The 27216-nt window shown below is 41.6% G+C and overlaps 1 long non-coding RNA gene across 1 annotated transcript in view; it reads right to left on the reverse strand.

The window, feature by feature from the left end:
• Positions 1-26791, reverse strand: part of LOC122439487 — a 74080-nt gene extending 47289 nt beyond the window's left edge. The window contains exon 1 of the long non-coding RNA XR_006268877.1: positions 26708-26791. This is a non-coding gene — a long non-coding RNA (uncharacterized LOC122439487). The remainder of the gene's footprint in view (positions 1-26707) is intronic.
• Positions 26792-27216: the final 425 nt, after the last annotated feature.

Below are 27216 nucleotides of genomic sequence, written 5' to 3' on the forward strand. Positions count from 1 at the left end.
GTCTGAAAAACACTGATTCCAACAACAAATCATGTTTATGCTTCTAGTCTCATGGAAGGCCTTCACGTTAATTCAAATTACGTCCTCTTTCAGAGAATCTTAAACGTAAAAAAGATTTAAAATTCATGCCATTTTTCCTACACGCTTCACCTCTATCTCTCCACCCAGAAGACCAAACTCTTCAAATCAATGGCTACAGTTTGCAGCTGTCGTTCAACATAACTCCGATAAAGGAGGCTTATGAGTGTGTGAACATATCCAACATGGTTCCCATCCTACGAGAAGTCGCCTGAATGAACTCATGCCCTAACAGGCATGCTGTAGTACTCTGACCAACTTAATACCATAATCCGAAATATTCAATTAGCAATAACAGATAGCCCTCTGTTCTGACAGTGGTCCCTTTGTTCTCCAGCATTTGTCATGATAATAATGGGGACTTTCAGCAGGGGCATCATCAGTAATGTTCCTGTCCGAAACCTGGAGCTCACACATCCTCTCCCCAGCCGAGCCCTCCGCCTTTCTGGCGCCCCGCCAAGGAATGCACAAACTGTGTCGTTACCAGGCATCCAGCTAGTGGCCACAGCCAACTGTAACACTGGCACGAAGCCTTCCCCTGGAGGAGCAACATAAAAGCAACTACCTCAGTAAAAAGTGAATACCGTTTTCTCAGAATTAAGCAATCGTGTAAATCACTTGAAAGTGAAAGGTATAGCAACATTCAAAACTCGGAGCTACTCTTCAAAAACTACTGCAGTTATTCCTGGAAGGTTCTAGAGATCTAAACAATCCAAGACATATTAAGTAAAAAGTTTTCTGTGAGCATTTTCATGTGGAGAGGATTTTATGTGGTTATTAAGGGATATGTGATCCCCCCAAAAGACTTTTTAGTTCTAAGATTAAGAACATGTCCCAAGATCCACAAGATTTCCATCCCCAATAGGAAAGCACAGATCAGCCGTCTACATAAGCACTATCTGATTGCACATTTTAGGGTTAGTCCACCTTTTAGCAAATCAAGGAGAGTTCCCCATTGGCCCAAGGGTCAGTTAGTCAATAAAGGTTCATTGAGCACCTACAATGGATGAAGTGTCAGTTGCCACCAGCATGGTACCATTCAGGAGAGGCAGACCAAATTGTTCAAAGTATGCACTCTGCAGCCAGAGGGCCTGAGTTCAGCTTTTACTTGGCCACGTCCCGGCTGCGACCTTAGGCAGATTACTTTAACTCTCCCTGTTTGAGTTTCCTTATCAATGAATGGAGACACAGTGCCTGTCACATGTGCTCATGAGAATTAAATGAACAACATATGAAAAGCACTGTAACAGTGAGCAGCCCCAGGGAATCCTCAATACGATTATCAATATTGTTAGCAGGAGATTGTCAGCTAGTTACATACAGATCTCCCAACTCTGTCGACATCTTCAGAAAAAAATACATGGTATCTCTTTCACTTCATTACCTGAAGGTGGAGAGAACAGCAGTGAGTTCCATCTTGTTTTTTTAAAAAAGTTTTTATTGGAGTATAGTTGATCTATAATGTCTCCTTCTTATACGGCTTTAATAGAGATGGCCAAATATAGTTTCAGGCTTTCAGAGCAGCATAATATTGCCTATTTATAACCTCTATGACTGGCCTGCAGTTGTCAAAACTCTGCTAGCCCAACTCCTTAGTAAACTTGAAAGGTTTCCCATCAGCAATCCTAGAAGTCCTAAGTTAGGCCCAAGTTATTCTCAGAAGATCCCTGAGGGCCTAAGTTGGGCTGATCTAACTCCAATTCTTATTCCACCTCATCTGTTGACAGTGTGCATACTATGAGGAAAACCCCTGGGCTGTTCTGTACTTGGGAGTTACATTTGGTGAAGATAAATTAATAAAAGATTCTTGCCATGCTGTCTTCAGTATCTCCTACAGTTTGCTCAAATTCATGTCCATTAAGCTGGTGACGCTATCTAACCATCTCAATCTCTGCTGCCCTCTTCTCCTTCTGCCTTCTATCTTTCCCAGCATCAGGGTCTTTTCCAATGAGTCAGCTCATCACAGCAGGTGGCCAAAGTATTGGAGTTTCACTCCAGCATCAGTTCCTCCAATGAATATTCAGGGTTGATTTCCTTTAGGATCGACTGGATGGATCTCCTTGCAGTCCAAAGGACTCTGAGGAATCTTCATCAGCACCACAATGCAAAAGCATCAGTTCTTTGGTGCTCAGCATTCTTTATGGTCCAACTCTCACATCCATACATGACTACTGGAAAAATCACAGCTTTGACTATACAGACCTTTGTAGACAGAGTGATGTTTCTGCTTTTTAATACACCATCTAGGTTTGTCATAGCTTTCCCTCCAAGGAGCAAGCATCTTTTAATTTCATGATTGCAGTCACAATCTGCAGTGATTTTGGAACCCAAGAAAATAAAATTCATCACTGCTTCCATTTTTCCCCTTCTGTTTGCCAAGAAGTGATGGGACTGGATGCTCTGATCTTAGTTTTTTTAATGTTGAGCTTTAGGCCAGTTTTTTTTATTCTCCTCTTTCACCCTCATCAAGAGGCTCTTTAGTTCCTCTTCGCTTTCTGCCATTAGGGTGGTATCATCTGAAAATCTGAGATGTTGTTGATATTTCTCCCCGCAGTCTTCATTCCAGCTTGTCATTCATCCAGCCTGGCATTCTGCATGATGTACTCTGCACAGACTTTAAATATAACATACAGCCTTGTCATACTCCTTCGCCAATTTTAAACCAGTCAGTTGTTCCATGTTCAGTTCTAACTGTTGCTTCTTGACCTACATACAGGTTTCTCCGGAGGCAGGTAAGGTGGTTGGTATTCCCATCTCTTTAAGAATTTTCCACAGTTTGTTGTGATCCGCACACCAGGAACTTCCCTGGTGGCTCAGTGGTAAAGAATCTGCCTGCAATGCAGGAGACATGGATTTGATCCCCGGGTCAGGAAGATCCCCTGGAGAAGGGAATGGCAACCCATTCCAGTGTTCTTGCCTGGGATATCCCGAGGACAGAGGAGCCTGGTGGGCTACTGTCCATGGGGTCGCAAGAGTCAGACACAACTTAGGGACTAAACCACCACAACCCATCTCTCCAGCCAACTACTACTTTTTTCATTATTAAGGACCTCATAATGACTTGAGGAGTCCATCTATTGTGTGAGAGTGGAAGTCAAATCAGCCCAAGGACTTCTCCATGAAGTACTTGGCCCTAAATTATATATGTATTTTGTTGGTTAAAAAATATCCCTTCACATTGTTTCCAGATCTGTCTTTTTAGAATGGAACCCACTCCTGCCCAGAGAATTTTCATTCAGCGACTCTTGACACGCTATGAAAACCTAACAAGGTTCTGAATATACTACTAGATTATTTGATCAATCATTTGAAGCAGAATGGGAAGGGTCTCACGTCTGCAATTATTCATATAATGACTCAGGAATACAACTCTTTTACTTACTGTCTTCCCTGAAGCTAGCAAAGTGTCCAGTATACCTTAACCATTCAATATTCAAACAGTAAAAGCATAAACAAATGAATTCCCATTATTAGTCTTGTTACAGATGAAAATTAAATCTGCTAATTTAATTCTGAGTTGCATTAGGACTTTATGGAAAGATAAGATATTAATATATTAAGATTAAGGTACTATGTGTGCTCTTTAGTCACTCAGTCCTGTCTGACTCTTCCCGACCCCATGGACTGTAGCCCACCAGGCTCCTCTGTCCATAGGGATTCTCCAGGCCAGAATACTGGAGTGGGTTGCCATGTCCTCCTCCAGGGAGTCTTCCCAACCCCGGGATCGAACCCAGGTCTCCCGCATTGCAGGCAGATTCTTTAACATCTGAGCCACCTGCGAAGCCCTAAATATTGTAGTTATGAAGAAACTGTGACATGTTATAGAACCAAAAGACAAGAATGCGCCTAAGAGGCAGTTTCAATGGGAACTGAATCATAAGAAGAAACGCAAGCTATCTTCTTTCTCTGTTCTACTGCCTACTGCGTCACTTCATTCTTACTTCTCTCTGAAGCTTGACTTTGATTGATACAGAGAATGAATGCATGAATTTTAAGTCAAAATCCAAAGGAGAATCATAGCCTTTTGACAAGATGCACACATGGAAATTGCCTAACCTTCATATTCATAAAGTCTGTGGCTAGAGGATGGGGTAGAAAAGGCTTTATAGCAATCATAGCTAGCACGAGCATGTAAGGGTGCTGCTGCTGCTGCTGCTAAGTCACTTCAGTCGTGTCCAGCTCTGTGCGACCCCATAGACGGCAGCCCACCAAGCTCCACCATCCCTGGAATTCTCCTGGCAAGAACACTGGAGTGGGCTGCCATTTCCTTCTCCAATGCATGACAGTGAAAAGTGAAAGTGAAGTCGCTCAGTTGTGTCTGACTCTTAACGACCCCATGGACTGCAGCCCACCAGGTTCCTCCATCCATGGGATTTTCCAGGCAAGAGTACGGAGTGGGGAGCCATTGCCTTCTCCGACGTTACGGTGAGGTACCTACATATTGCTAGTAACAGTAAGGGCTTACACAGCAGCACTTGCAGAAGAGCAAAACTAAAAAGGGGATCTTCCTTCTTATCCAAGATGAGATATAGGAAGGAGCCATCCTAGTTTAAAGGCAGTTGCTACCACACAGAAGTACATGCTGTGACTTCACTCTCAGATGCTTTAAAGTTGTATTCCTCACCTTGAATAATGGGACCCAGAAGTGATATCTGGGGGCTTCCCTGGTGGCACAAAGTAAAGAATCTGCCTGCAATGTGGGAGATCTGAGTTTGATCCCTGGGCTGAGAAGATCTCCAGGAGAAGGAAGTGACTACCCACTCCAGTATTCTTGCCTGGAGAATTCCATGGACAGAAGAGCCTGGTGGGCAAAGTTGTGTTTCTTACCTTGAATGATGGGACCAGGATTGATATCTAGGTATTTGCTATTCAAGTTGAATGTCTATCAGAGTCTTGAGTGATTAGGGTGACCATAGAATTTAGCTTCCAAGTCAGGACATTTTGAGAGGAGATACTACTCATAATTATGCTGAGACAATGGATGTAAGCAGGAAATGTCTCAGGCAAAGTGAGACATATGTCACCTTATGAATAATGTACAAACTGGTATTCTCCACTTCCTCACCCACATAGAGGAATGTGATTTTAGCTGACAGATTCAAAGTTTGTATTCAAGTTTGTATGTTCTCCCTGTGAGAGAATAATTTCTATTTTTCAATACCAATTCCAACAAATTGAAAGAGACCGATTACTCATGACCAAGAAGGTGAGGACACATGATAAGGAAGTAATTTCTTATCTACTGGTAATTCTGCAATCCTAACCCTGTTTCTCTTTGGAATGGAGTGGGGGGAGAAAGCATTGTATTTCCAGAAAAATGGAGACTTCAGAAAGCCAAATGTTGGGATTTTATCCTCCTTTAAAAGTTTAATGATATATAAGAGTCCTAGAAATGAAAAAAATCCCCATCAAAATGACTATACAATGAGTTCACCTGCTGTAGTGCCATGGATGCTTACAAAGGACACGAGATTCCTGTGTCAGAGACGAAGGACTTTACTACTCACAGCAAAAGCAGCCGTCGCCCACCACTATTAGGCTGCAGCCTGTTGCTCTGGTCCCAGCATCACCAACCGGCCATACTGCCTGCAGCAAGTCATTTGGTTTTTCAGAAATTTAGTCTCCTCATTTTTATTTTTGTGCTATGTGAAGCCTAAAATGGGTTTTAAACTAGTTGACTTAGGCAGCAGTTGAGAAATTACTGTTTTTCCTGAGCTCATAAGAAATAGTGGAATCAATTATTCTATACTGTTAAAAGGTTACTACATTATACAGCAAATCACTATATAGTTTGAGATTTTGAGGATGTAATGAAAACTGAAAGTGTTAGTTGCTCAGGCATGTCCAAGTCTTTGTGACCCCATGGACTATAGCCTATCAGGCTCCTCTGTCCATGGAATTCTCCAGGCAAGATTACTAGAGTGGGTAGCCATTCCCTTCTCTTGGGCATCTTCCTAACCCAGGCATCAAACATGGGTCTCCTGCACTGCAGGAGAATTCTTTACCATCTGAGCCACAAGGGAAGCCCAAGGATGGTAGTTATCTACAATTAAAATTATAAATATAAAGCCAGAGACTCCTTTTGGTGGTGTACGTGCTCAGTCACTCAGTAATGTCTGACTTTGTAACACTATGGACTGTAACCAGCCAGTTTCCTCTCTCCATGGGATTCTCTCAACAAGAATACCGAAGTGGGTTACCATTTTCTTTCCTCCTCCAGGGGATCTTCCCAACCCAGGGATCAAACTCGTGTCTCCTATGTCTCCTTGCATTTGTAGGGGGATTCTTTACCACTAAGTCACCTGGAAAGCCTCCTTTTGGTGGACACTATTTATATCTACTGTGGGCAGGAATCGCTTAGAAGAAATGGAGTAGCCCTCGTAGTCAACAAAAGACTCCAAAGTGCAGTACTTGGGTGCAATCTCAAAAACGACAGAATGATCCCTGTTTGTTTCCAAGGCAAAACCATTCAATATCACGGTAATCCAAGTCTATGCCCAAACCAGGAATGCTGAAGAAGCTGAAGTTGAATGGTTCTACGAAAACCCACAAGACCTTCTAGAACTAATACCCAAAAAAGATGTCCTTTTCATTATAGGGGACTGGAATGCAACAGTAGGAAGTCAAGAAACACCTGGAGTGTAAAGTAATTAGCCTCCAACTAATAAAAATAAATGGGAAAAAAAAAAACACCTGGAGTAAAAGGCAAGTTTGGCCTTCAAGTACAGAATGAAGCAGGGAAAGGCTAATAGAGTTTTGCCAAGAGAACGCACTGGTCATAGCAAACACCTTCTTCCAACAATAAAAATGGACATCACCAGATGGTCAATACCAAAATCAGATTGATTATATTCTTTGCAGCCAAAGATGGAGAAGCTCTATACAGTCAACAAAAACAAGACTGGGAGTTGACTGGGGCCCAGATCATGAACTCCTTATTGCCAAATTCAGACTTAAATTAAAGAATGTAGGGAAAACCACTAGACCATTCAGGTGTGACCTAAATCAAATCCCATACGATTATACAGTGGAAGTGAAAAATAGATTCAAGGGGTTAGATCTGATAGACAGAGTGCCTGATGAACTATGGATGGAGTTTGGTGACATTGTACAGGAGGCAGTGATCAAGACCATCCCCAAGAAAAAGAAATGCAAAAAGGCAAAGTGGTTGTCTGAGGAGGCCTTACAAGTAGCTGAGAAAAGAAGAGAAGTGAAAAGCAAAGGAGAAAAAGAAAGATATACCCATTTGAATGCAGAGTTCCAAAGAATAGCAAGGAGAGATAAGAAAGCCTTCCATGGTGATCAGTGCAAAGAAATTGAGGAAAACAATAGAATGGGAAAGACTAGAAATCTCTTCAAGAAAACTGGAGATACCAAGGGACCATTTCATGCAAAAATGGGCTCAATAAAGGACAGAAATGGTATGGACCCAACAGAAGTAGAAGATATTAAGAAGAGATGGCAAGAATAAACAGAAGAACTATACAGAAAAGATCTTGATGACCCAGATAATCACGATGGCATTGTGATCACTCACCTAGAGCCAGATATCCTGGAATATGAAGTCAAGTAGGCCTCAGGAAGCATCACTATGAACAAAGTTAGTAAAGATGATGGAATTCCAATTGAGCTATTTCAAATCTTAAAGGATGATGCTGTGAAAGTGCTGCACTCAATATGCCAGCAAATTTGGAAAACTCAGCACTGGCCATAGGACTAGAGATCAGTTTTCATTCCAATCCCAAAGAAAAGCAATGCCAAAGAATGTTCCAAGTAGTTCCAAACTACTGCATAATTGCACTCATCTTACACACTAGCAAACTAATGAGCAAAATTCTCCAAGCCAGATTTCAACAGTACGTGAATCGTGACTTCCAGATGTTCAAGCTGGATTTAGAAAAGGCAGAGGAATCAGAGATCAAATTGCCAACATCCACTGGATCACTGAAAAAGCAAAGGAGCTCCAGAAAATTGTCTGCTTTATTGACTACACAAAAGTCTTTGACTGTGTGGATCACAACAAACTGGAAAATTCTGAAAGAGACCACCTGACCTGCCTCCTGAGAAACCTGCATGCAGGTTGAGAAGCAACAGTTAGAACAGGACATGGAACAACAGACTGGTGCCAAATTGGGAAAGGAGTACGTCAAGGCTGTATATTGTCACCCTGCCTATTTAACGTCTATGTAGAGTACATCATGCGAAATGCTGGGCTGGATGAAGCACAAGCTGGAATCAAGATTGCCAGGAGAAATATCAAGAACCTCAGCTATGCAGATGACACCACCCTTATGGCAGAAAGAGAAAAGGAACTAAAGAGCCTATTGACGAAAGTGAAAGAGCAGAGTGAAAAAGTTGGCTTAAAACTCAACATTCAGAAAACTAAGATCATGGCATCTGGTCCCATCACTTCATGGGAAATAGATGAGAAAACAATAGAAACAGGGACAGACTTTATTTTTGAGGGCTCCAAAATCACTGCAGACAGTGACTGCAGCTATGAAATTATAAGACACTTGCTCCTTGGAAGAAACGCTATTACCAACCTAGACAGCATGTTAAAAAGCAGAGATATTACTTTGCTGACAAAGGTCCATCTAGTCAAAGCTATGGTTTTTCCAGTAGTCATGTATGGATGTGAGAGTTGGACTATAAACAAAGCTGAGCACCAAAGAATTGATGCTTTTGAACTGTGGTGTTGGAAAAGACTCTTGAGAGCCCCTTGGACTGCAAGGAGATCCAACCAGTCCATCCTAAAGGAGATCAGTCCTGGGTGATCATTGGAAGGACTGATGCTGAAGCTGAAACTCCAATACTTTGGCCACCTGATGCCACCAATACTGATGGCCACTCATTGGAAAAGTCCCTGATGCTGGGAAAGACTGAAGATGGGAAGAGAAGGGGACAATAGGGGAAAAGATGGTTGGAAGGCATTACTGACTCCATGGACATGAGTCTGAGTAAACTCCGGGAGTTGGTGATGGACAGGGAGGCCTGGTGTGCTGTAGTCCATGGGGTCGCAAAGAGCACAACTGAGCAACTGAACTGAACTGAAATCATATAATGCGGGAATCAAACTTGACCCACTTATAGAGTTCTACTACTGTTTTGATTTAGCAAGAAAGCAATGAAGTGTTATGTTGTGAATGTGAGTTTGCAACAGGAACTCTCCTGGGTGAATGCCTTTGAACCACACCAAATCCTTTCTTTTGCTAAAATCCCCCCTCAGACTTTCCAACTGATTATACGTATTTGTCCTTTATGCTTCATCAGTTTCTCAACTCGTAGATAAAAATAAAATGTTTTGCTCAGTGAATCTGTTCAATTGTAGTCACTGTAATTATGGCTTTATTTTTAAATGATCCATGTGGCATTTTTTATGCTGTATAATAAATTAAAATTTTGTTTTGGGGAATTTCACTCTATTCTTTGTAGCAGCATAAGGTAACAGCTTTGCTCCACTTTCAAACAGACTTTTCACTCTATCTTCTCTCACTGTCCTCTGGAGTGTTAATTACATGTGAAATCTGATACTAATTGGATCAATAGTTACATACAGCTGTACTTATTTCAGAATTATGATATTTACTGTGAATTATTTAACTATAGATTTCCACAAAAATATACTAATGATGTTGTTTTCCATGTTTCCCCCTCCTTATTCTCATCAGAACATCCTCCTGAACTTTTGAAAGGAATTTGTGTGTGTCTATATGTGCATGTGTGTGTTTATCATCTTTTTTTAAAATTTTTTTCTTAGTAATTCCTAAGACATGAGGTGACACAGACATTAAATTTTGTGACAGAGGTTCAATTGAACAAAATGTCCCTTAAAATGCAGTAGCAAAAAAGGAGATTCTCTTTCCACTATAGTCGTGAAAAGCGAAGTATGAAAAACTGGGTGTTTCTCTTTCTTCTATGACACCCATTTTTCTGTTCATAACAGTGATGTTTTTACATCAGGAACAGCTTACACCTGGTTCCAAATGCAGTAGTAGCTTAAAGTTGTATGCACATCAGTTTCAGCTATAGAAATTTTAGGTGTTCACACATGCATTACCAGCAAGGTAAAATTTCCAAAATTTTACTAAGAATGTATAAACATGCCACGTCAAATCATTGTTCCATCATATCCTGCTACAAAGTCTAAATGCTTAAAAACCAAGTAAATTAAATATGGCCACCTAACAAACCTGTATGGAATCTGTTTATTTGCTCATGCACATTTGTAAAAGAAGCAATGTCATGATCCAATATATAAATATTCAATTTACGAGGTAAAAAAAGTTGTAACCATAGCATCAACATATTTATTCAAAAGATAGAATTAGTTTTTAAGTGTCTGCAAATTTTTAGCCTCTGTGATGATTCATTTATCATGACAGAATGATAATATTCATTCATTCATTCATTCACAATATGTGTTAGACCCTGGGGAACATTTACCTGGTATACAAAGTCTCCGGCCACATTGAAGAGCTGATCTTCTGGTGTAGCAGCCTCGCAGTAAGCTAGCAATAAAATAAATCAGTGAATTAAATAAGTATAAAAGGTGACGAGTACAAGGGAAAAAATGACCAGCTTACTCTGAGAGAGAATAAAAATAGTGATGCTAGACATGAAAGGTCTTTCTATAAAACTGAGACTCGGTGCTTGCTTTGGCAGCACACACTATACTGAGACCCAGAAGATGAGAAAGCCTCTTTGGAAATAGTTGCAGGTCTTGTACTTCTGTTGGAGCAAGGAAAACAAGTGAACGATCCGAAAATGGACTGTTGATTAAAACAGTTTGCTGATCATGGAGTAGGAGCTCCAGGACACAAGTGGTGGCCAAGGGAGAGTGAGTTAGACCGGCCAAAGTACAGAGAGTTCGGAACAGAGACGAGGTCACAGTGTGGCCTGGGGAGCTCGGGCTTCATGTCACCATGGAAATGAACCGGGAAGACAGGCATAATTAACTGCAATGTAGTCTTAATTAAAAGCAAGCGTTGTTCCAGCACTGCAGTCTCAAATTTAGTGGTAATTTGTTTAGTGGCATGGCATCCTACCACCAAAGAGGTGGCAAGGATACACAGAAGAACTGTACAAAAAAGATCTTCATGACCCAGATAACCACGATGGTGTGATCACTCACCTAGAGCCAGACATCCTGGAGTGCGAAGTCAGGTGGGCCTTAGGAAGCATCACTACGAACAAAGCTAGTGGAGGTGATGGAATTCCAGTTGAGCTATTTCAAATCCTAAAAGATGATGCTGTGAAAGTGCTACACTCAATATGCCAGCAAATTTGGAACACTCAGCAGTAGCCATAGGACTGGAGAAGATCAGTTTACATTCCAATCCCAAAGAAAAGGCAATGTCAAAGAATGTTCAAACTATTGCACAATTGTACTCATCTCACACACTAGCAAAGTAATGCTCAGAATTCTCCAATCTAAGCTTCAACAGTACCAAGAACTTGCAGATGTTCAAGCTGGATTTAGAAAAGGCAGAGGAACCAGAGATCAAGTTGCCAACATCCACTGGGTCACAGAAAAAGCTAGAGAATTTCCAAAAACTATCTACTTCTGCTTCATTGACTATGCTAAAGCCTTTGACTGTGTGGATCACAACAAACTGTGGAAAATTCTTAAAGGGATGGGAATACCAGACCACATTACCTGCCTCCTTGAAGGTCAAGAAGCAACAGCTAGAACCAGATATGGAACAATGGACTGGTTCCAAATTGGGAAAGGAGTACGTCAAGGCTGTTACCTTGCTTATTTAACTTATATGCAGAGTACATCATGAAAAATGCTGGACTGGATGAAGCACAAGCTGGAATCAAGATTACCAGAAGACATATCAAAATAACCTCAGATATGCAGATGTCACCACCATGGCAGAAAGTGAAGAAGAACTAAACGGCCTCTTGATGAAAGTGAAAGAGGAGAGTGAAAAAACTGGCTTAAAACTCAACATTCAAAAAACAAAGATCATGTCATCCGGTCCCATCACTTCATGGGAAACAGATGGAGAAACAGTGGAAACAGTAACAGACTTTATTTACCTGGGCTTCAAAATCACTGCAGATGGTGACTGCAGCCATGAAATTAAAAGATGCTTGCTCCTTGGGAGGAAAGCTACGACCAACCTAGGCAGCATATTTAAAAGCAGAGACATTATTTTGCCAACAAAGGTCCATTTAGTCCAAGCTATGGTTTTTCCAATACTCATGAATGGATGTGAGATTTGGACCATAAAGAAAGCTGAGCACCGAAGAATTGATGCTTTTGAACTGTGGTGTTGGAAAAGACTCTTGAGAGTCCCTTGAACTGCAGGGAAATCAAACCAGTCAATCCTAAAGGCAATTCTGAATATTCATTGGAAGACTGATGCTGAAGCTTAAGCTCCAATACTTTGGCCACCTGATGCAAAGATCCGACTCATTAGAAAAGACCCCGATGATGGGAAAGATTGAAGGCAGGAGGAGAAGGGGACAACAGAGGATGAGATGGTTGGAAAGCATCATGACTGAATGGACATGAGTTTGAGTAGTCTTCGGGAGTTGGCGATGGACAGGGAGGCCTGGCGTGCTGCAGTCCATGGAGTCGCAAAGAGTCGGACACGACTGAGTGACTGAACAACAACAAAAAATGGCATCCTAAGCCAACTGACTAGTTAATAAAGCACCACTGCTTAAATTTGCAATGAAAATTTTTTTTCATCATTATTTTCAACTAATTATACCAATTTAAAAATAAAACATGATAAATTTGCATGACTTTTTTTGACATTACCTAATACCTCTCGTTGGGCTGAGCATTCAGTAAGAGTAGAACTGGGTACTAATGTATTTTGACTCCCTAGCACTCCTGGAGGCTTCCCTGGCAGCTCTGTGGTAAAGAATCCACATGCCAATGCAGGGGACATGGGTTTGTTTCCTGGGTTGGGAAGATTCCCTGGAGAAGGAAATGGTATTCCTGTCTGGAAAATCCCCGTGGGAGAGAAGCCTGGGGGGCTACAGTCCGCAGGGTCGCAAACAGGCAGACGTGACTCAGCAACTGAACAGTGACAACCACTCCTGGAACTTTTACCCCTGATAAACTCACCGTCGGACGATGGTTTTAGGATAACAAAGTACTGTGCGCTAAACCACTTTTTCTTTACGCAAAGCTGGTTATCGCAAAGTTGGCTCAGTTGATTGTTGCCAATGCTGATGGTTAGTAACTGAGTTAGATTTGCCCTCTTCCAAGTCCTCAAGTGATACTCCTAAAACAGCCAGTTTCACAAAAGATCATGTCTGTTGTTATTGTTAAATTATCTGCCATTACAAAATAACTCAAAGCACAATTCCTAAAATCACAGGTCAAACGTATCATACTCAAAAGACGTTTAATACATTCTTTTGTCATGTGGTAAAATTTTTGCATCATACTGAAACACAGACATTAAAAACTGTGTGTGACTTGCTGAAATCATAAAGAACAACTATGATGAAAAAGAGAAATGAAGACCCAGCCTTGACAGTAGAGAATAATGAGGCTTCAATTATGTTAAAAGTGGCCCTCTCATATATATGATCACTAACATGACCCAGAAAGAACTGCCTGGCCATTTACAGGCAAATGTGGGAGAACAGGAGGAGAAAGGATCACGTTAACCAATTCATTTGAAGTTTCCATCTTCCTTAAAAAATAAGAGTGAAAAGAATGAGTTTTTTTATCTTTACTGTCAAGACAAAGAAACAAAAGTCTGTTAGAAGCTGGAAAATCTAGGTGTCTGGAGGTTACCTAAGAATAATAGAATTAAAGACATGAGCTCCTATAAACATAGAAGTAGTCGTCTGAGAGGCAGAGATTTACTTAGAGAACCCAGTAACAGAGCACGGAACTCTGGTAAATTGTAGAAAAGCTTTTTTAAAAGGGTGATCTCTAGAGAAATACATTAGGTTACCTTTTATTCTGAGAGCACAGTCATAACATAGTGAGTTCTTGATGTGTCTAAAGAGGATATAACCCCAAGGGCATTGTGACTTGGTCACCAGAAGCAATGGCCGTATTATTGCATATGACAAGGTATCCAAATGGTTCCCTCAAAATCCAAAGGCCAATGAATTTTGGAAACTTTACATAATCATACCAAAACACTCTGAATTTGGAGTAGAATATACTCCCCTGGCCCCAAATGACAAGCTTGTTTTGCTTCCATAGGACATGATTGACAGGAAATATTACAAGTTCAGGCTACAGAGGTACAAAATATAATAAGTAGTAAATGTGTAGTTCTAGAGAACAGTGACCTTCTGGTCCATGAAGGGATAGCAAAAGATTGTCAATCAATTTTTTGGTTGGGAAGAAAGTACAAATCCAGGCCCACTGCATCAAGGATCTAAAAGTCTCACCATTTCATTACAAGAGTAATAGAAAAGAAGTATTTTCCATGTTACACTTTTCATGTCAAACTCCAGTCCAACTAAGAATGTCCTTGAAAGAAATAAGGTCCCCAGGGCGGTGTGTACTAAGAAGTCTAGACTGCTGCTGCTGCTGCTAAGTCGCTTCAGTCGTGTCCGACTCTGTGCGACCCCACAGACGGCGGCCCGCCAGGCTCCCCCGTCCCTGGGATTCTCCAGGCAAGAACACTGGAGTGGGTTGCCATTTCCTTCTCCAATGCACGAAAGTGAAAAGTGAAAGTGAAGTCGCTCACTCGTGTCCAACTCTTAGCGACCCCATGAACTGCAGCCAACCAGGCTCTTCCATCCATGTTATTTTCCAGGCAAGAGTACTGGAGTGAGGTGCCATTGCCTTCTCCGAGAAGTCTAGACTAAACTCCACCAGTCACAAAGTTATCTTTAACTAGAACTTTTCAGCCATATGTGGTTAAAGAGGCTGAAGATACTTAGGTCAGAACAGATGGCATGATAGTGTTACCAGCTCCATGCTCAATGTTCACACCACTGAAAGAAGTGATGTGAAAGGTATTAATTCCCCTTAAAGTGTCCCTGAGTTACAGTGATGCAAAGCAATGAGTGACAAAAGAAATAAGACAATCACATTCTGAACCAAAGTAAGCAGTTTTGTCTCTAGTCATAATAGCATTGTCCAGTAGGTAGCCTCTAGCTACATGTGGCTATCGAATACTGTGGCTGGTAATGTGTTTTTAGTACAAAATACAAACTAGATTTAGAAGACCTAGTACCCAAAAATGTACAATAATTCATTAATAACCTTTACATTTGCTACATGTCAAAATTATAATCTATTAGAGATACTGGGTTAAATAAAATATATTATTAAAATAATTTTACTTTCTTATGTTTAACGTTACTAGAAAATTTTAAATTATGTATGTGTCTCACAATATTTTTCTATTAGATAGCACTGAGTAACAGCTGCCATATGGTCCTGATTGAAAAAGATGAAACAGCCATGGAGACAGGAATTTCCTCTTCCAGGAAGTCTTGGCTGGAAACTGAGCCCTAGCACATAGTCTTTGTATCACTAAGAAGCTGATGGGGAAGGCTGTACTTTTCCAAGGTGACTAAGAAAGTAGGAAATCTGTGAATCTGCAAAAATTAAACTGCAGAGCTATGAAATAAACTATTCATGTTAGAAACTGTAAGGGCTTTTAAAAGAACAAAAGAAAAAGGGCTCAAAGAGTCGTGGGCATACACATCACTCACACAGATGTACTAAAGACAATCAGTGTGAGAACTGTGTGAATTCAGATATAGAAACCAAAGTGAGACACACTCCAGAACGCATAGGTAATCCTGTTGTAGGCATGCTCCCACAGAAACCAGTCCCAACAGTGAGAATTTTGCTGTGAGACACTGAGGATTAGCTTGTCCTATATCTATGCTTATGCCCTTCTGGTATTCCTTCCTATAACAGAGAGACAGAAAGCAGAGAACCTTCCTAGACCCTGTAACAGCTTAGCTTCTAGATGTGAGTTCGGTTGTATCTCAAATCATCGGAGAATAAGTTACTGATATGATGTGCCATCACACTCACAAAGCTGATGTTCATTTCCTAGTAACAAGGACATTCTGCTCTATAGCCACAACACAATCATGACAAAAGTTAACACTAATATGTTACCACCAGCTAATCCTCAGGCCTCACTGGAGTCTCACTAATTATTTCAATAATGTCCTGTATAGGATCCACTTTAGAATCATGCACTGCATCGAGTTGTCACTTGTTTTTCACTAGTTTTCTTTATCCTCCTCCCATTTGGAATAGTTCCTTGAACTTCATGAAAGAGGCATTTTTGAGGTTTATAGGTCATTTATTTTGTGGCATTATCTTCAGTTTAGGTTACTCTGATATTTTTTTCACAATCAGATCAAAACAACGCAGAAAAGAAGCTGTGTGCTTCTCATTTCATCCTATCAAGTGGCAAGCAATCTATTCCCACCATTGCTACTAATTTCGCTTTGATCATATGGCTGAGGTGGTATCTGCCAGGTCTCTCTACTGAAACCTTATTCTTTAACGCTCTGTACTTAAAAAGTGTTTCCCACGAACTTAATAAGCCATTTTCCACGGCTCAGTGGTAAAGAACCCACCTGCCAATGCAAGTGATCCAAGAGACATAGGTTCGATCCCAGGGTCAAGAAGATCCCCTGCAGAAGGAAATGGTGACCCACTGCAGTATTCTTGCCTGGAAAATCCCATGGATAAAGGAGCCTGGCAGGTAGAGTCCCCAGGGTCACAAACAGCTGGAGATGACTGAGCAACTGAGCATGCACATAGGAAGCAGTGGAAAAGCATTTTAAACTATGTAAATATTCCTTCTCTTACCAAAATTCTAATTTATTCACTTATCTCTTTATATCAGTATGGATTCATGGTTTCTGATTTTATGCAATACGTTATAACTCATTATTCGCATTACTGATTTTGATGTTCAGATGGCCTCAGATCCAGTCAGTGCAAGTTCAATCGCCTGCCTCTGAGTCAGGTTGTTAGTGTCCACATCGTCCTTAAATCACTTTTGTACTCTCTAACACAAAAAGATGCTCCAGATACATATGGGACTTTCCCTGCCCCAGCCTGGAATGAACCATTTCTCCAGGAAGCCCTGATTCCTCTTGGTTGAAAGTAGGAGTAAAGTCAGCAGTCAGCCACTTCAGGGAGTCCCTTGGTTCCAGAAAGCCACCTTGCCCAAGGTCACACTCTATCCCAAGGTCACACTCTATCTGGGCAGCGAGGCCCGGCGGGAATGAAAGTCTGGAAAACCCAACCTGCACCTGCAACCCAGATCTAGTCACTATCTGTGTTCGCTGACATTGAGATTCTGCCTTCCCTGGGCCCTCTCGAGAGGGCAGAGGTATTGTGTGTGGGTGTGAACATGAACACATTTACAAGAGTAACTATTCACACATCTGCAATAGGCTTTAAAACAGCACCACAAAAGATATTCACACCCTAATTCTGCAAGCTGTGAGTGCTACCTCATACAGTTGCAAGGGGGGAATAAAAGAAGAAGGAGAGACTTCATTGTTCAGTCACACGGTCATGTCTGACTCTCTGCCACCCCATGGACTGCAGCACTCCAGGCCTCCCTGTCCTTCACCAACTCCCAGAGCTTGCTCAAACTCATGTCCATCAAGTCAGTGATGCCGTCCCACCATCTCATCCTCTGTCGTCCCCTTCTCCTCCTGCCTTCAACCTTTCCCAGCATCAGGATCTTTCCCAATGAGTCAGTTCTTCTCATCAGGTGGCCAAAGTATTGAAGAATCACTTCAGCATCAGTCCTTCCAGTGAATATTCAGGGTTGATTTCCTTTAGGATGGACTGCTTTGATCTCCTTGCAGTCCAAGGACTCTCAAGAGTCTTCTCTAACACCACAGTTTGAAGGCATCAATTCTTCGGTGCTCAACCTTTTTTATTGTCCAAATCACATCTGTACACAACTACTGGAAAAACTATGGCTTTGACTATATGGACCTTTGTAGGAAAAGTAATGTCTCTGCTTTTCAATATGCTGTCTAGGTTTGTCACAGCTTTTCTTCCAAGAAGCAAGTGTCTTTTAATTTCATGGCTGCATTCATCGTCCATAGTGATTTTGGAGCGCAAGAAAATAAAGTCTGTCACTGTTTCCCCATCTATGTGCCATGAAGTGATGGAACCGAATGCCATGATCTTTGTGATTTTTTTGAATGTTGAGTTTTAAGCCAGCTTTTTCACTCTTCTCTTTCACTTTCATCAAGAGGCTCTTTAATTCCTCTTCACTTTCTGTCATAAGGGTGGTGTCATCTGCATATCTGAGGTTATTGATATTTCTCCCAGCAATCTTGATTCCAGCTTGTGCTTCCTCCAGCCCAGCATTTCTCATGATGCACTCTGCATATAAGTTAAACAAGCAGGGTGACAATATACAGCCTTGGCATACTCCTTTCCCAACTTGGAACCAGTCCATTGTTTCATGTCTGGTTCTAACTGTTGCTTCTTGACCTTCATACAGATTTCTCAGGAGCCAGGTAAAGTGGTCTGATATTCCCATCTCTTTAAGAATTTTCCACAATTTGTCATGATCTACACAGTCAAAGGCTTTAGTGTAGTCAATGAAGCAGAAGTATATTTTTTTCTGGAATTCTCTAGCTTTTTCTATGATCCAGCAGATATTGGCAATATGATCTCTGGTTCCTGTGCCTTTTCTAAATCTAAAACCTTTGTTCAGTTCAGTTCAGTCGCTCAGTTGTGTCCGACTCTTTGCGACCCCATGAATCGCAGCACGCCAGGCCTCCCTGTCCATCACCAACTCCCGGAGTTTACTCAAACTCGTGCCCTTCGAGTCGGTGATGCCATCCAGCCATCTCATCCTCTGTCGTCCCCTTCTCCTCCTGCCCCCAATCCCTCCCAGCATCGGGGTCTTTTCCAATGAGTCAACTCTTCGCATGAGGTGGCCAAAGTACAGCCTTTGAAGATAGAATTAAATTAAAAACCTTGAGATGAGTAAGTTATCCTGGGTAACTGGGCTCAATGTAACCATATGGGTTCTTCTAAGAGACAGGCATGAGCATCAGAATCAGACAAGGAGATACAATGATGGACGCAAAGGCCGGTGTGATATAGGGCCACCAGGCAAGGAATGCTGGCAGCTTGCAGAATCTAGAAAAAGCAAGAAAATGGCTTCTCCCCTATAGTCTCCAGGAGGAATGTTAACTCTGCCAAAATGTTGATTTCAACCCAGTAAAACTGATGTTGGATTTTTGGCCTCCAGTACTGTGAGAAAATTTCTGGTGTTTTAAGCCACCAAGTTTTTGGTGATTTTTCAATAGTAGTCATAGAAAATTAACCCCAAATCCATCACAACATGGAAGGCTTCCTCACCAGCTCAGGCCACCATCCTCCTCCCCACCCTGCACTTCATGATGAGGCACAGAGCCTCCCGGGAGAGTGACCGTCTCACCCTGCTCAGACGCGGGGACCTCAGCCACGCTGGGCCACGCTCTGTGCAGACGCTCTGCGTCTCACCGAGGTTCCCACGCCGCAGGCCCCACCCCGCGCTGCCTTTCTGGGCTTCTGCCCTCTTTCCTGTCTTGCGCCCCTATAAGCACTTCAATCTGCCCCTCCATGGGTATATCTTTTTCCCACTGTTGGCAATGAAGTAACCGTCTTCTCTCTTCCCATCATAGGAGTTCAGACTTCTGCGCTCTGAGAAATTAAACCAGAGCATCTCCAGACTGGAGAATACCAGGCCTCTGGGGGATTAACAGGCTCTCTTCGGCCTTTCTCCAAAAAGTCTCTCAAGAGAAATTACACTCAACCAGGGCAGAGATTAGGGGAATCGTCTCTGGAGAAAGTGAAAGTGAAAGTCGCTCAGTCGTGTCCGACTCTTTGTGACCCCATGGACTATACAGTCCATGGAATTCTCCAGGCCAGAATACTGGAGTGGGTAGCCTTTCCCTTCTCCAAGGGATCTTCCCAACACAGGGATCAAACCCAGGCCTCCCACATTACAGGTGGATTCTTTACCAGCTGAGCCCCAAGGGAAGCCCAAGAATACTGGAGTGGGTAGCCTATCCCTTCTCCAGCCAATCTTCCTGACCCAGGAATTGAACCTGAGCCTCTCAACATTCAGAAAACTAAGATCATGGCATCTGGTCCCATCACTTCATGGGAAATAGATGGGGAAACAGTGGGAACAGTGTCAGACTATTTTTGGGGCCTCCAAAATCACTGCAGATGGTGATTGCAGCCATGAAATTAAAAGACACTTACTCCTTGGAAGGAAAGTTATGACCAATCTAGATAGCATATTAAAAAGCGAGACATTACTTTGCCAACAAAGGTCCGTCTAGACAAAGCTATGGTTTTTCCAGTAGTCATGTATGGATGTGAGAGTTGGACTGTTAAGAAGGCTGAGTGCCGAAAAATTGATGCTTTTGAACTGTGGTGTTGGAGAAGACTCTTGCAAATCCCTTGGACTGCAAGGAGATCCAACCAGTCCATCCTAAAGGAGATCAGTCCTGGGTGTTCACTGGAAGGACTGATGTTGAAGCTGAAACTCCAATACTTTGGCCACCTGATGCGAAGAGTTGACTCACTGGAAAAGACCCTGATGCTGGGAGGGATTGGGGGCAGGAGGAGAAGGGGACGACTGAGGATGAGATGGCTGGATGGCCTCACTGACTCGATGGACATGGGTTTGTGTGGACTCCGGGAGTTGGTGATGGACAGGGAGGCCTGGCGTGCTGTGATTCATGGGGTCACAAAAAGTCAGACACAACTGAGCAACTGAACTGACTGAACTGACTCCTGTATTGCAGGCAGATTCTTTAGCAGCTGAGCACCCAGGAGAAAGTGAATAGCCTCAAAGAGGAGACCTACAGATATGTATATTTGAAGGAACTCTCCCAACAGACAGACTATTCCACTGTTTATAAGTTGACAAGTTCCACTCAGGCAAACAGGTTCTGATAAGGGTCTTCATATACAACACTTGATTTTTCGGACAGCAAAATATCATCAGATTATTCAGGAAAATCCAAAATGAAAGTTCTTTTAAAAAATCAAGATGACAAAAGAACTCAGAAAAAAAAAACAGTGCAGGAAATAGCAAAACAAAATTTAAAATGTAGTCTCAGAAGGATAAAAGGAAAAATAGAATTACATAAAAGACAAACAGACAAGAAAGAACTCTTAGAAATTAAAATAAAATTGACTCAGTTTTTAAACTCAGGAAAAATGGTAACTATGAAAAATTACAGATGAGTTAATTAAACTAATTGTGGTAATTATTTCTTAAAGTATGCACATACCAAATCAACATGTTGTGCACTTTAAATATATATAATTTTGTCAATTATGCCTCAGTAAACGCTGGAGAAAACATTTTAAATAAATTCAGTAGAAGGGTTGAAAGTTAAAATTGAGGCTTTTTTTTTCTTCACAAAATAGGACAAAAAGACAAAGGAAATAAAAGCTTAGAGAAAATGAGGAAAAAGAGTATCATTCTAGCCTATATAACATCCAACTAATAGGAATTATAGAAAGAAAAATATGGAAAATTATCAAAGGTATAATACAAAATTCATCAGAGATGAATGGCATAAATCTCAATAATGGCATAAACCTCAATATATAAAAGCAAAAAATGCTCATATCAAGACTCATCATAGTGCAATTTCTAAGCACCAGGGTAAGTAGAAGACCCTAAAAGCTTCCAGAAAAATCTAGGTCACATAAAAAGGGGCATGCGTGCATGCATGTTCAGTCATGTCTGACTGTTTGCCACTCCATGGACTGTAGCCCACCAGGCTTCTTTTGTCCATGGAATTTTCCAGGCAAGAGTATTGGAATGGGTTGCCATTTCCTACTCCAACCCAAAGGGATTGGATTAGAATATAATCAAATTTCTCTATCATCTAGAATTCTGTATTCAATTACTCTGTTAGTCAAATGAGAGGGTGGTATAACAATGTTTTCAGATCAGAATGGCTCAAAAATCTATTTCCTATGAAAACTTGTGAATCACTCAGGTGAGGCAGGTTACAAGCAATATCAAAATCTGAATCTTAATACAGCAAAGGTTTCTTATGTACTTGGAATATATGTGAGTAAAGGAGATTATCTGGGATTCCCAGGTGGCGCTAGGCGTGAAGAACCCACCTGCCAATGCAGGAGACGTAAGAAACATGGTTTCCACCTCTGGGTTGGGAAGATCCCCTGGAGGAGGGCATGGCAACCCACTCCAGTATTCTTGCCTGGAGAACCCCCATGGACAGAGGAGCCTGGCGGGCTACTGTCCACAGGCTTGCCAAGAGTCAGACATGACTGAAGTGACTGAGCATGCACACATACACAGAGGACTCTCCAGGTCAAGCATCCCACACGGCAACTTGGCAATCCAGGCTTAGCCTTGGTCTCATGACCACCTCTATTCGGCCCGGTATCTTCTTTCACGCGTAAAGAGTATGCTTTTGCCTGAACTGGTGTGTGTCACTTCCACTCACAGACCACTGGCCAGAACTAGATAATGACTTACATAATGCAAGGAGACAGTGAAGTGGCTCTCTCCCCTTTGTCCAGGAAGGTCTTAGAGAAGTACTATAAGTGTCTGATTTTTTTAAGAGCCACTGTTGAATGTGCTCAGCCCAAGCAAGGAATTATCCAAGAAAAGGAAAAATATGAGATCCAGAAAATAAGGATTCCATGTCATTAGGTCTGGAAAGCAAACAGTCCAAATTAAAGCAGGAGAATTCAGGACTCTGGGAAAGAGGTCATGAAAGGAGGGGAACAAATGGAATTGATTGACTATTTTGCATGTCTGAGGATTTATAAAAAATGATCATAGTCATCTATAATAGAGTATATTAGAAAAGTTCTTAGAAAACAATGGAAATAAAAACATGAGTTAATTAGGGAAAATTAAAATTATATAAGAAATAAAATGTAATTATATTCACTACTTGGCTTAGCAATAACATAATTTAACAAAATAATGCAAACATTACTTTGAAACAATTATTATTATTATTTATTTATTTATTTTAATTGGAGGCTAATTACTTTACAACATTGTGGTGGTTTTTGCCATAAATCGACAGGAATCAGTCACGGTGCACAAGTGTCCCCTCATCCTGAGCCCCCTCCCGCCTCCCTCCCCACCCTGTCCCTCTGGGTTTTCCCAGAGCACAGACAGGCCTTGGTGCCCTGCTTCCTGCGTCAAACTTGCGCTGGTCATCTATCTCACATATGGTAGGATACATGGTCGGAGAAGGCAATGGCAGCCCACTCCAGTGTTCTTGCCTGGAGAATCCCAGGGCCGGGGGAGCCTGGTGGGCTGCCATCTGCGGGGTCGCACAGAGTCGGACACGACTGAAGTGACTTAGCAGCAGCAGCAGCGGCAGTATACACGGTGGTGGTGGTTTAGTCGCTCAGTCGTGTCCGACTCTTGTGACCCCGCGGACTGCAGCCCGCCAGGCTCCTCTGTCCATGGGCTTCTCCAGGCAAGAATACTGGAGTGGGTTGCCATATCCCTTCTCCAGGGGATCTTCCTGACTCAGGAATCAAACCTGGGTCTCCTGCATTGCAGGCAGATGACTTATTGACTGAGCTATGCGGGAGCCTGGTAATATACATGTCTCAATGCTAGTCTCTCAAATCATCCCAGCCTCACCTTCTCCCACAGAGTCCAAAAGTCTGTTCTTTACATGTGTCTCTTTTGCTGCCTTGCATATAGGATGGTCATTACTGTCTTTCTAAATTCCATATATATGCATTAATGAAACAAAAATTATTACATAACTATATTGGAGTGAGAATGAAAAGAAAGAGGGTGTAAGAGATAATTAAATGCTCATCAGCCCGAATCAAGAAGTCAATACTTAATGTCCAAAGTTGGCATATCAAGGACTAAACACAGCATATGTATTATACAACCACACACATTGCCCCCACTGTCTCCTTTCTGAAGGTGCTGTCTATACCCTGGGCTGATCCACCACCCCACCTCCATCACTTTTGCCAAGCTCCCCAGCTGGCCCGAGTGAAGGTGAAGTCTAGAACTTGGACGGCCCACACGAGCCCTCTCCCCATACTGAGCCTATCCATGCGATGCAATGCACCACCACAGGGAGTGGGATAAGCTTCTAGGAGGCCACCCCCGGATGGCATGATTCTGAACCATGGAAGAGTTAGCTCCCCACAGGGAGTGGGATAAGCTTCTAGGAGGCCACCCCCGGATGGCATGATTCTGAACCATGGAAGAGTTAGCTCCCCACAGGGAGTGGGATAAGCTTCTAGGAGGCCACCCCCCGATGGCATGACTCTGAACCACGGAAGAGTTAGCTCCCCACAGGGAGTGGGATAAGCTTCTAGGAGGCCACCCCCGGATGGCATGACTCTGAACCACGGAAGAGTTAGCTCCCCACAAGGTGAGCTCTGACTAAAGAGAAAAAGTAGATCCGAGCAAGCCAAGCAGAGGAACTTCTGTCCAAGAAGTATTTGTAGGCAGGGCCACTTATCACATTCCATGGGGACAAAACCACATGCCGCGTTGACATGCTTGCTAAGTATCCATCATGTAATGTATTACGTGCCACTGCTTTGTAGCTTTCCTTGCCTCACCTCCCTCTTTTCTTACCTTCATCTACTTGGGCTTATACCATCCGAATAAAGTATCAAAACATTAATCCCTGAGTTTAATCTGTTTTTAGAGAATCTAGGCCAAGACAACATATTATTTTTAAATATAGAGATGTGTACTGTTGCTGGGGAATATGATTATATGATTACAGTATAGCAAGAATGAGAAGATTATTAACTTATTTTATATATTGTCTGATATTACTGACTTTAAAAGCTATCTCCATACATTACTTTTATAAATAAAAATTAATTTAGGAAGAAAATGTGTGATGATTACCATCACATGCATTTAAAATTGTTTGCAAAAGTTTATATTGCTTTTGTAAGTTTTCCCCATGGACCAAAGAAACAAGCTAACAATTATTTTAGTAGTATAATAATGTTGTAACTTAAATCTTTGTAGTCATACACATATTATAGATTTTTCTAAAAAAAAAACCCTTTTATGAAAAACGAAGGAAGATGTCACCTTAAGATCAATACTTTCTTGTATCCTGCTTAAAGTGCTATATTCTTGAAATGACAGCAAGTGCTTTATGGCAGAGTAGCAATAAGTCAATCTATACTCATCTTAATGAATTATAGAGGAAAGAGAAGCAGCTAAAAAAAGAAACCATTTTATTTTTACATTGACTGTCTTTTGAAAAATGAAACTGAGGGTAGAATTAATGATTTAATTAAACCACTTAATGTTTTATTAAAGTCAATACGGCCTGGTGTTTCTGTGCAACCATCAGCTTATCAATAAAACCTCATATTTGTTTTTGCCAAAGAATTCATAATTTTTATTAGAGGTGCCTGTATTATAGAGCCTCTAACTGTTTTTGGGAAATCATATATACCTTTATCTTATAAAACCTTTCCATTAGGGGATCACAAAATTCTACTGGAAAAAAAAAATAGGTCAGGTTCTGAAGGCAGGATTTATTCAGCCTGGTTTACTACTCACCATGAGGAGCTTTATTTCTGCTCTATTCAGCAGAGTATCTGTTCAGCTCTTACAGCAAAGGAGGGACTCAAGGTCACCAGAGCAAAACCCACCTGAGGCTGGTGTACTCAGCAAGAAGGACTGAAGCACCAGAGAGAGTTTTCTCAATAGAACCTGTTCGTCCTCCCCATTGCTTTGGAGTATGTCTTTATTTATCTCTAACTCCCCCATTTCTATATCCAACATAAATTACTGATGGTAAATAGCCAGTTAAGGAAAGAGGAAAATAGGTAAGAAGAGGCCTCCAGGATAATTTACAAATGCGAACCCATCTATTTCATCTGAAGCATTGAGATCAGATGGGAACAATTCTGGCAGAGAGAAAGGGAGTGGAAATGCAAAGCCAAAGAATAAACTGTGACACAACATTTATGCATTCCCTGCCATCCCGTTACCTTATAGGACTTCCCTTACACATTTTCACTTATAAGACCTAGGATGGTGTGAGACTATAGATCAATGAGACAGGGGCCTCATCCCCATGCCTATGCCGTCTTATTAGTATTTTTCCTTTGGTCTGTGTACTGCTAGAGGGCAACTTTGCAGACAAAAAGATGCCTTTTAACTAGAAGAGAGTAGCTGTCCCTGAAATGCTGACTTCTGTGTTCACAGATCAAAGCCTCTGTGGGTGGGTCGTGTTCCCACACTCTCTTAGGACAAGCGTCTTCTCAGGCCCTTCTTTTAACAGAGAACACAGACCCACAAAAGAATCGTTTTCACCACATTTGTCATAAATGCTTCAGGCCCTCCCAATGCCACAGACTCATTTTCCCCACACTTTAGCCTCATGGATCTTTAGGACACGGTTCAAAATAAAAATTTGAACTTCACAAGTTTCACATTATTTGTTTCACAAGATATTGACCAACTGGCATGATTGACTCTATAAAGTAATTGATTTGCTATGTAATATAAATATATGTGTGTGTGTGTAATATAATATATATGTAATATAATATATGTATGTAACATATATATATAGGACTGTACCACAATACTCTTTATTTTCTTGCCCGCTTCATCTTCTCGTCCACCATTGTCCCTTGTGTGTCTCCACTCACCTTCAATCATCTGCCTCGAGTGTTTCCATCTTCTTATTCTTGTTCTGATTGCTGCTGCTGCTGCGTTTAGGCACTGAGTTGTGTTCGAATCTTTGTGACCCACTGGACTGTGGCCTGCCAGGCTTGTCCTGATTATGGAATATGAAACAGGAATTCTTTCTCTCACTCTTTTCTTCTCCTGGTTGCTGTAAGGAGTATGTGGTAGGAAAACAGAAGACTGGTGTTAATATTGGCATTTTAATACACTGAATGTGATATGGTGACCTTCAGTAAATGCTTTATTTCCCTAAAACATACAAAAATTAACACATGTATTCCTACTATCCATTTCCAAAATTATTAACTTTTAATACTGAGTTAATTGCTCTAATATGGCTTCTGTGTGGATAATTTAAAATAAAGCTGCACAAGCAATTTATGCTTGCTTTCTTTAGGGAAGGAAGGGGTAAAGGGAAGCTGGGAGGGGAAGGAGGAACTAAAGTGCTCTTTGACAACCAGCAAACTCCTTT

Source organism: Cervus canadensis, chromosome 4 (genome assembly GCF_019320065.1).
Source record: "Cervus canadensis isolate Bull #8, Minnesota chromosome 4, ASM1932006v1, whole genome shotgun sequence".
NCBI classification, from domain to species: domain Eukaryota; kingdom Metazoa; phylum Chordata; class Mammalia; order Artiodactyla; family Cervidae; genus Cervus; species Cervus canadensis.